Here is a 9,178-nt window from a genome sequence, read left to right on the forward strand (position 1 = left end):
GCCACCCTCACACAGACCCGCCTACAAAAAAATCTACCCACACAGAGCCCAACACACACACAGAGCCCAACACAAACAGAGCCCAACACACACAGAGCCTAACACACACATGCACACAGACAGAGCCACACACACACACACACAAAGGCAGAGCCACACACACACACACTCACTCAGACAGTGCCACACACACAGACAGAGCCACACACACACACAAAGACAGAGCTACACACAAAAAGCCACACACACACAGAGCCACACACACACACAGAGCTACACAGACAGAGACACACACACACAGAGCCACACACACACATAGACAGAGCCACACACAGACAGCGCCCCCCACACACACAGAGCCACACACAGAGCCCCACACACACACAGAGCCCCACACACACAGAGCCACACACAGAGCCCCACACACACAGAGCCCCCCCCCCCACACACAGAGCCACACATACACACAGAGCCACACACACACACAGAGCCACACACAGAGCCCCACACACACACAGAGAGCCCCCCCACACACAGACCCCTCACACACAGAGCCCTCCCACACACACACAGAGACCCCCACACACACAGAGAGACCCCACACACACACAGAGAGCCCCCCCACACACACAGAGACCCCCACACACACAGAGAGCCCCCCCCACACACACAGAGACCCAAACACACACAGATCCCCCCCACACACACAGAGCCCCCCCCCACACACACACAGAGCCACGCACACAGAGAGCCCCCACACACAGAGCCACACACACACAGAGCCACACACACAGAGAGCCACACACACAGAGAGCCACACACCCAGAGCCACACACACACACACACACAGAGCCCCACAAATAACTTCCACTTAACACACAGCCGCCTTTATAAGTATTTTGGGTGGAGTTTCACTGCAAAATCAGGGCCAATGGAAAACGTGTGCCCTGTATCACCTTTCCATTGAAGCAGTGGATACGTGTGGCATTAACATGAAAAGGACTTAGAGGTTCAGCATATCGTCACCCTGAGAATACGACACCCAGTCCAAGCTCTCCACACCAACTTCCTACTGACCCACCAGTGGATCGTGTAGAGTAACCATGCATGGTTCAGAGAAAGCCAGTGAAGCATTTTGCATCCAGGGTCTCCTACCTTGGCGTTGTCAGTTTGGTTACAGTTGTCCACATTGCAGTAATACATGCTGCTAAGATAAAGAGGCTACGGCTGGATACAGCTGATGTTCCACCCTTCTCTCACAGGCCACACCAAGTACCCACAATCAATCAATCAATCAATCCATGACATTTATAGAGCGCGCTACATACCCGTAGGGTCTCAAGGCGCTGGGGGTGGGGGGGGTGCCGCTACTGCTCGAACAGCCAGGTCTTCAGCTTCTTCCTGAAGGAGAGGTGGTCTTGGGTCAGGCGCAGGTCGGTCGGGAGGGAGTTCCAGGTCTTGGCGGCCAGGTAGGAGAAGGACCTTCCTCCTGTAGTCGCTCTTCGGATGCGGGGGACGGCGGCGAGGGCGTGGTTGGCTGATCGGAGGTGGCGCTTGGGAGCGTAGAAGTTGACTCGGCTGTTGAGGTAGCTCGGGCCTTGGTCGTGTAGGGCTTTGTGTGCGTGGGTGAGGAGGCGGAAGGTGATTCTTTTGTTGACGGGGAGCCAGTGAAGGTCTCTCAGATGTCCGGAGATGTGGCTGGTTCGTGGGATGTCGAGGATGAGTCTGGCTGAGGCGTTCTGGATCCGCTGGAGTCTCTTCTGGAGCTTGGCGGTGGTACCGGCGTAGAGGGCGTTGCCGTAGTCCAGTCGGCTGGTGACGAGGGCCTGGGTGACGGTCTTCCTGGTCTCGGTGGGGATCCACCAGAAGATCTTCCGTAGCATGCGTAGGATGTTGAAGCACGCCGAGGAGACGTTGTTGACTTGCCTGGTCATGGAGAGGGAGGAGTCCAGGATGAAGCCCAGGTTGCGTGCATGGTCTGTCGGTTTGGGTGCGGTGCCCAGGGCAGGGGGCCACCAGGAGTCGTCCCAGGCGGAGGGTGAGGAGCCCAGGATGAGAACCTCCGTCTTGTCCGAGTTCAGTATCAGGCGGCTGGTCGTCATCCACTCGGCTACCTCTTTCATCCCTTCGTGCAGGTTGGCTCTGGCGGCGGCGGGTCGTTGGTCAGGGAGAGGATCAGCTGGGTGTCGTCGACGTAGGAGATTATGTTGAGGTTGTGCTGGCGTGCGATGGCCGCGAGGGGGCTCATGTAGACGTTGAAGAGGGTGGGGCTCAGAGAGGATCCTTGAGGGACGCCGCAGATGACTTTGGTGGCCTTTGACTTGTACGGTGGTAGGCGGACTCTCTGTGTTCTTCCGTCGAGGAAGGAGATGATCCATTCCAGCGCCTGGAATCGAGCATGGAAAGGGAAACAGGACAATAATACAGCACGACTACTGCCGATAGCTAACCGGACAGACATCTTGGAATGGCAGATCCCGGCTGCCTCGTTGGTGCTTCCTTTTGTCACTGCTACCCCGGGGGAGGCCAGCTGGGTCGGGGAGCGGCACAGGGAGTGGCGTGGGCCAGAGAGGCTGCTGGCACGGATGCAGAGCCGTCAGAACACTCCTCCTGTATGTTTGCCACCAAACTCCCCAGGCCATTAACGCTTGGACGTCCCATGCAGTTTAAATGTTGCTAAGTGAGTTCAAGCGCACGCGGCCACAGGATTTTGAGGCTTATTTAGAAGCCACTTGCGCAGCCGGTGGCTCTCTTTTAATATGGGGAAAAGTGACGAACCGGCGGCGCAAGGGGCTTGTAAATAAGCCCCATGTATGTAATAAATTCATCCCAGAATGCTTGTGCTCAAACAGTGAATCCACCGGCATAGCAAAAGCAGAACTGTAGAAGATAAGGCTAGGCAAAGACTCAGTGGGAGAATGGAGAGCCTGACATTTTCGGACTGGGGGCGTGTTTTTCATTCTCTCCTCTTCCCATTGGCTGGAATGTAAAATTCCAGCCACTGGGAAGAGGAGAGAAAGAAAACAGAAAGAAGGTAAAAAACACCCCCCCCCCGAATCTGGGCTTGAACGGATTGATGCCCCTCTCCTCCAATGGCTGGCCTCCGTTTAGGAAGCCAGCCAATGGAGAAGAGGGGCGGGTTCAAGCCCCCATACTGAAAAACTAAATTTCTCACCAGCGAGACTGCGCAAGCGCAGCTTACGCAGGCCGAGACCTAAAAAATTGACCCCCTGTGCCAGGGGACAAAACAGAGCCCAATAGAGACCCGTTTCGAGGCTCCCTTTAAAAAAAACCTTTAAAAAACTGCCGGTGCTCAGCACTGGTGAGACCCAGCACCACTTAAAGCCCTGGTTATAGATTTGCTGCATTTACAACGTAATCCATTATTTGGTGCATAATCTGCAGATTGCAACAAAAAAAATCTATCTTAAACGGTTCAAATGTTACAAAAAATACAGTGACATGTTGCTGTACAGTGGAGGGTCTTTTGCACTGCTTGACCGGTTTTCTTTCTGTTGCTTATTTCTATATTTGGGGTACTAATGAGATGCTCCCAATGCCCAGACAGTGTTAACAAGTGTAACAAGCATTAGAAATGCAATCGGGCTCGGATTTATTTGAGTTTGAGCTAATGGCATTGTAAATGCCAATGTATTGTTGCTATGTGTTATGGAGTGTGTTCATGTGGTGTGTACTGCCAGTGATCTCCTTGTGAGTGTGAGAATATTGCACTGTTACTGCCTGTGATGTCCTTCTTGTGAGTGTGAGGAGCTTGCACCTCTGCTGCCTGTGGTCTCCTTGTGAGTGCAAGAAGATTGCACTGCTGCTGCCTGTGATGTCGTTCTTGTGAGTGTGAGAAGCTTGCACCACTGCTGCTTGTGATGTCCTTGTGAGTGGGAGAAGCTTGCACCTCAGCTGCCTGTGGTCTCCTTGTGAGTGTAAGAAGCTTGCACTGCTGCTGCCTGTGATGTCCTTCTTGTGAGTGTAAGAAGCTTGCACTGCTGCTGCCTGTGATGTCCTTCGTGCGAGTGTGAGAAGCTTGCACCGCTGCTGCCTGTGAGTATGAGAAGATTGCATTGAGCATCTCTGTGCTGTGCCTGTTCTTTGTAAGGGACTCTTGCTCTGTTGCTGCTGCTGCCTTGGCACAGTACCTGCTGTGAGTTTGTAAGGGAAGCTTGCACCACTGCTGCTTGTGATGTCGTTCTTGCGAGTGTGAGAAGCTTGCACCTCTGCTGCCTGTGGTCTCCTTGTGAGTGTAAGAAGCTTGCACTGCTGCTGCCTGTGATGTTGTTCTTGTGAGTGTGAGAAGCTTGCACCGCTGCTGCTTGTGATGTCCTTCTTGTGAGTGGGAGAAGCTTGCACCTCAGCTGCCTGTGGTCTCCTTGTGAGTGTAAGAAGCTTGCACAGCTGCTGCCTGTGATGTCCTTCTTGTGAGTGTGAGAAACTTGCACCGCTTGCACTGCTGCTGCCTGTGATGTCGTTCTTGTGAGTGTGAGAAGCTTGCACCGCTGCTGCTTGTGATGTCCTTCTTGTGAGTGGGAGAAGCTTGCACCTCAGCTGCCTGTGGTCTCCTTGTGAGTGTAAGAAGCTTGCACAGCTGCTGCCTGTGATGTCCTTCTTGTGAGTGTGAGAAACTTGCACCGCTGCTGCCTGTGAGTATGAGAAGATTGCATTGTGCATCTCTGTGCTGTTCCTGTTCTTTGTAAGGGACTCTTGCTCTGTTGCTGCTGCTGCCTTGGCACAGTACCTGCTGTCAGTGTGTAAGGGAAGCTTGCACCACTGCTGCTTGTGATGTATTTCTTGCGAGTGTGAGAAGCTTGTACCTCTGCTGCTTGTGGTCTCCTTGTGAGTGTAAGAAGCTTGCACTGCTGCTGCCTGTGATGTCGTTCTTGTGAGTGTGAGAAGCTTGCACCGCTGCTGCTTGTGATGTCCTTCTTGTGAGTGGGAGAAGCTTGCACCTCAGCTGCCTGTGGTCTCCTTGTGAGTGTAAGAAGCTTGCACAGCTGCTGCCTGTGATGTCCTTCTTGTGAGTGTGAGAAACTTGCACCGCTTGCACTGCTGCTGCCTGTGATGTCGTTCTTGTGAGTGTGAGAAGCTTGCACCGCTGCTGCTTGTGATGTCCTTCTTGTGAGTAGGAGAAGCTTGCACCTCAGCTGCCTGTGGTCTCCTTGTGAGTGTAAGAAGCTTTCACAGCTGCTGCCTGTGATGTCCTTCTTGTGAGTGTGAGAAACTTGCACCGCTGCTGCCTGTGAGTATGAGAAGATTGCATTGTGCATCTCTGTGCTGTTCCTGTTCTTTGTAAGGGACTCTTGCTCTGTTGCTGCTGCTGCCTTGGCACAGTACCTGCTGTCAGTGTGTAAGGGAAGCTTGCACCACTGCTGCTTGTGATGTATTTCTTGCGAGTGTGAGAAGCTTGTACCTCTGCTGCTTGTGGTCTCCTTGTGAGTGTAAGAAGCTTGCACTGCTGCTGCCTGTGATGTCGTTCTTGTGAGTGTGAGAAGCTTGCACCGCTGCTGCTTGTGATGTCCTTCTTGTGAGTGGGAGAAGCTTGCACCTCAGCTGCCTGTGGTCTCCTTGTGAGTGTAAGATGCTTGCACAGCTGCTGCCTGTGATGTACTACTCACTACTCTACTCTACTCACTACTCTGCACTCACTACTCACTACTCTGCACTCACTACTCACTACTCTACTCACTACTCTAGTCACTACTCTGCACTCACTACTCTACTCACTACTCTACTCACTACTCTACTCACTACTCTACTGACTACTCTACTCACTAGTCTACTCACTACTCACTACTCTGCACTCACTACTCACTACTCACTACTCTCCACTCACTACTCTACTCACTACTCACTACTCTACTCACTACTTTCTACTCACTACTCTACTCACTACTCATTACTCTGCACTCACTACTTTACTCACTACTCTACTCTACTCACCTCACTACTCTACTCTACTCACTACTCTACTCACTACTAACTACTCAACTCACTACTCTACTCACTACTCTGCACTCACTACTCACTACTCACCTCACTACACTACTCACTACTCTCTTCTCACTACTCACTACTCTGCACTCACTACTTTACTCACTACTCTACTCTACTCACCTCACTACTCTACTCACTACTCACTACTCTGCACTCACTACTCACCTCACTACTCTATTCACTACTCACTACTCTACTCACTACTCACTACTCTACTCACTACTCTACTCACTACTCTACTCACTACTCACTACTCTACTCACTACTCTACTCACTACTCTGCACTCACAACTCACTACTCTAGTCACTACTCTGCACTCACTACTCACTACTCTACTCACTTCTCACTACACTACTCACTACTCTACTCACTACTCACTACTCTACTCTCTACTCACTACTCTACTCTCTACTCACTACTCTACTACTCTACTCACTACTCTACTCTCTACTCTACTCACTACTCACTACTCTACACACTACTCTGCACTCACATCTCTGCACTCACATCTCTGCACTCACTACTCACTACTCTACTCACTACTCTACTCACTACTCTACTCACTACTCTACTCACTACTCTGCACTCACATCTCTGCACTCACTACTTTGAACTCACTACTCACTACTCTGCACTCACTACTCACTACTCTGCACTCACTACTAACTACTCTACTCACTACTCACTACTCTACTACTCTACTCACTACTCTACTCACTACTCTACTCACTACTCTACTCACTACTCACTACTCTGCACTCACATCTCTGCACTCACTAATTAAAACTTAAACGGGCAGAGCTTCAGCGAATGACTTCTCCTCGTGGAGAACTAGGACACCCCTGTCTTTGTGAATGTGCTCTGGATTTGTGCACCGTTTTCCACGTTTCCTGCACGTTAAGTGTGACTTAGGCAAATACACTTGTGTGTGAAACAGGGCTAGACGACATGAAATTGGGGAGGAGGGGGGGGGGATAGGTGTAGCCACCCACTTCAACATTCCTGAGAAGAGAACGCTATTCATCATAAGACAAGAGTGCTCCAGGCAGGACGCGTGATTGACTGCCGAGTCAATGACATCATTTAAAATGTTACAGTGCTGGCCAACTGTACCATATTTCTTTTCTCACCTGTCTTACGAGTCCCTTCTAACAAGGAGGCTGGCGCGTGACTAGTCCTCTGACAAGAAGTGTGGGGATAATTTATTCCATTATTACTGCTCTCAGCTGAAAGCAATTAATGATCTCCAACAGGATTCGGGAGTGAAAATTCAGCCACAGAAAGTGATGAAAACCGCACACCCTGCTTTAAAATAATAGGTGCTTAATGGCTTTTTGTTTGCCGGCTCATCTGTGGCGGCTAATAAACAACTCAAGGGTAGTTATGAGCTTTGAATTGTGAGTTTGTGTCTCCCTCTGCTTTGATCATTCAAGCATCCATTATCTGCTGGAAAGGGATGTAAAAGATTTGTATGTTCAGCCTCTCCTGCACTGCATCACAAAACCGGATAATACAACGTTTGCATAATCGCGCAGCCGATTACCAAGTACACGTCCGTCACTTGAGGACTCTGCGCTCTTTTTATTCTGACTGATAGCACCCCTGATCCACGGGGAAGGGATGGCGTTATGCCTTCTGCAGGAAAAACACGGGGCCCTGGAGCACTAAGGTCGTTGCACAAAATCCCCCGACCCATTCCTCCACAGATTCTTCAGCTTCCGTTGAAAAAGCAAGGACACGTGTGCCCGATGTCTAAATCAGGCGGGGAGACGGGGGGGTGAGCCAGAGAGCGGCAGAGCAGCTCCCCGGGCCGGCAGGAAGGAGCCGCACACGGCGTCTATGCCTGTGTGCACGTGAGGAGGACGCGCGCCAGACAAACACACTGCTAGATGGTGAACGCGCGCACATCTGGAATGCATTACACGGCCACCCTGACAGCTCCTAATTATAATTAATGTACTTCTTTGCGCGAGCACGAACGAAAAATGCCCAAGATGGCGGAACAAAACTACATTTACCCTATCACTTCAAGCCTATTAAAACGACAACACAACGAAGACGAATCACTGGCCAGATGACACAACACGCTAAGGAATGTGTGGAATTTGTCTCGCCAAAGCCCTAGGAGATACTTCTTTTTTCTCTTCTTTAACATTAGGATCTCGAAACTCCTCCCACTTTCAGTGGGGAGGAGTCCGAGCCCTAAAAAGTAAAAAATAATGAGGTAATACTAGCAAGAAATGGGCTGCATCATTTGGCCTTCTTTGCCGCATAATTTGGCGTCCCCTGCCACACGATTCTAATGGCCCTACCTATACGTTGGTACATCCCAAAGAGGGAGACAGCTACCAAAGTGATCACCTATAAGGAACTGGCTATTCCCCGGCTGGGAGGACGACCAAAGCCGCCCCTGTCACTCCGGCCTGTCTCCGAGGTTATTGCAGGCGGTGGAGCATGAAGTACTCTGAGCTGTTGTCCTGGCACGCGTTCTGTTCATGTTATGGTTTCTGCCCAGTAACCCCCCCCCCCCCCCCCCCCCACACACACATACGCAAGGAAATGGTATAATTCATAGTTGCACGGTTGGCATGGACGTCACCTTTCATCTAATTTGCAGTGTCAGTGGCATTTTCTAATGCTATCAAAACACCAACCAAAGCTCCTAGCATAGGGTGACCAGGCGTCCCCGTTTTGCCAGGACGGTCCCCGGTTTTAACCAGCTGTCCCAGCAAATTTCAAGAAATGTAGCTCATGTCCCGGTTTTTAGAGAGGGTCGACTGAAAATGGTGGAAGGTGTTTTTTATGTTTTACAAAGCAGGGAAAGTTAGCATTTGTTTCAAGAAAGCAATTTAATTAATAGGCAAGCTACTGGGTTTAAAAATTAAATGTTATGTATGTTCTAGCTGCCTGTTCTGTAATTCTCTGCTGAGGAGCGCTCTCATCGCTTGAAGTAAAATTGTGGTCATTCTGTTTTTGTGAAATGTCCCGGTTTTTGGCTTTAAAATTCTGTTCACCCTATCCTAGCAGGCTCCTGCACCAAACGCATTCCAAAGGATGAGGGTGGAAACCATACTTTCCCCCCTCCAATATCATTATTTACCAATAACCATCCGAACCAAACCTCTGTCCTCTGTCAGTGTGGGTCTCACTGTCTCACATCAGCCGCACCTAGAT

This window comes from Lissotriton vulgaris, chromosome 7 (genome assembly GCF_964263255.1).
Source record: "Lissotriton vulgaris chromosome 7, aLisVul1.2, whole genome shotgun sequence".
Lineage (NCBI taxonomy): Eukaryota > Metazoa > Chordata > Amphibia > Caudata > Salamandridae > Lissotriton > Lissotriton vulgaris.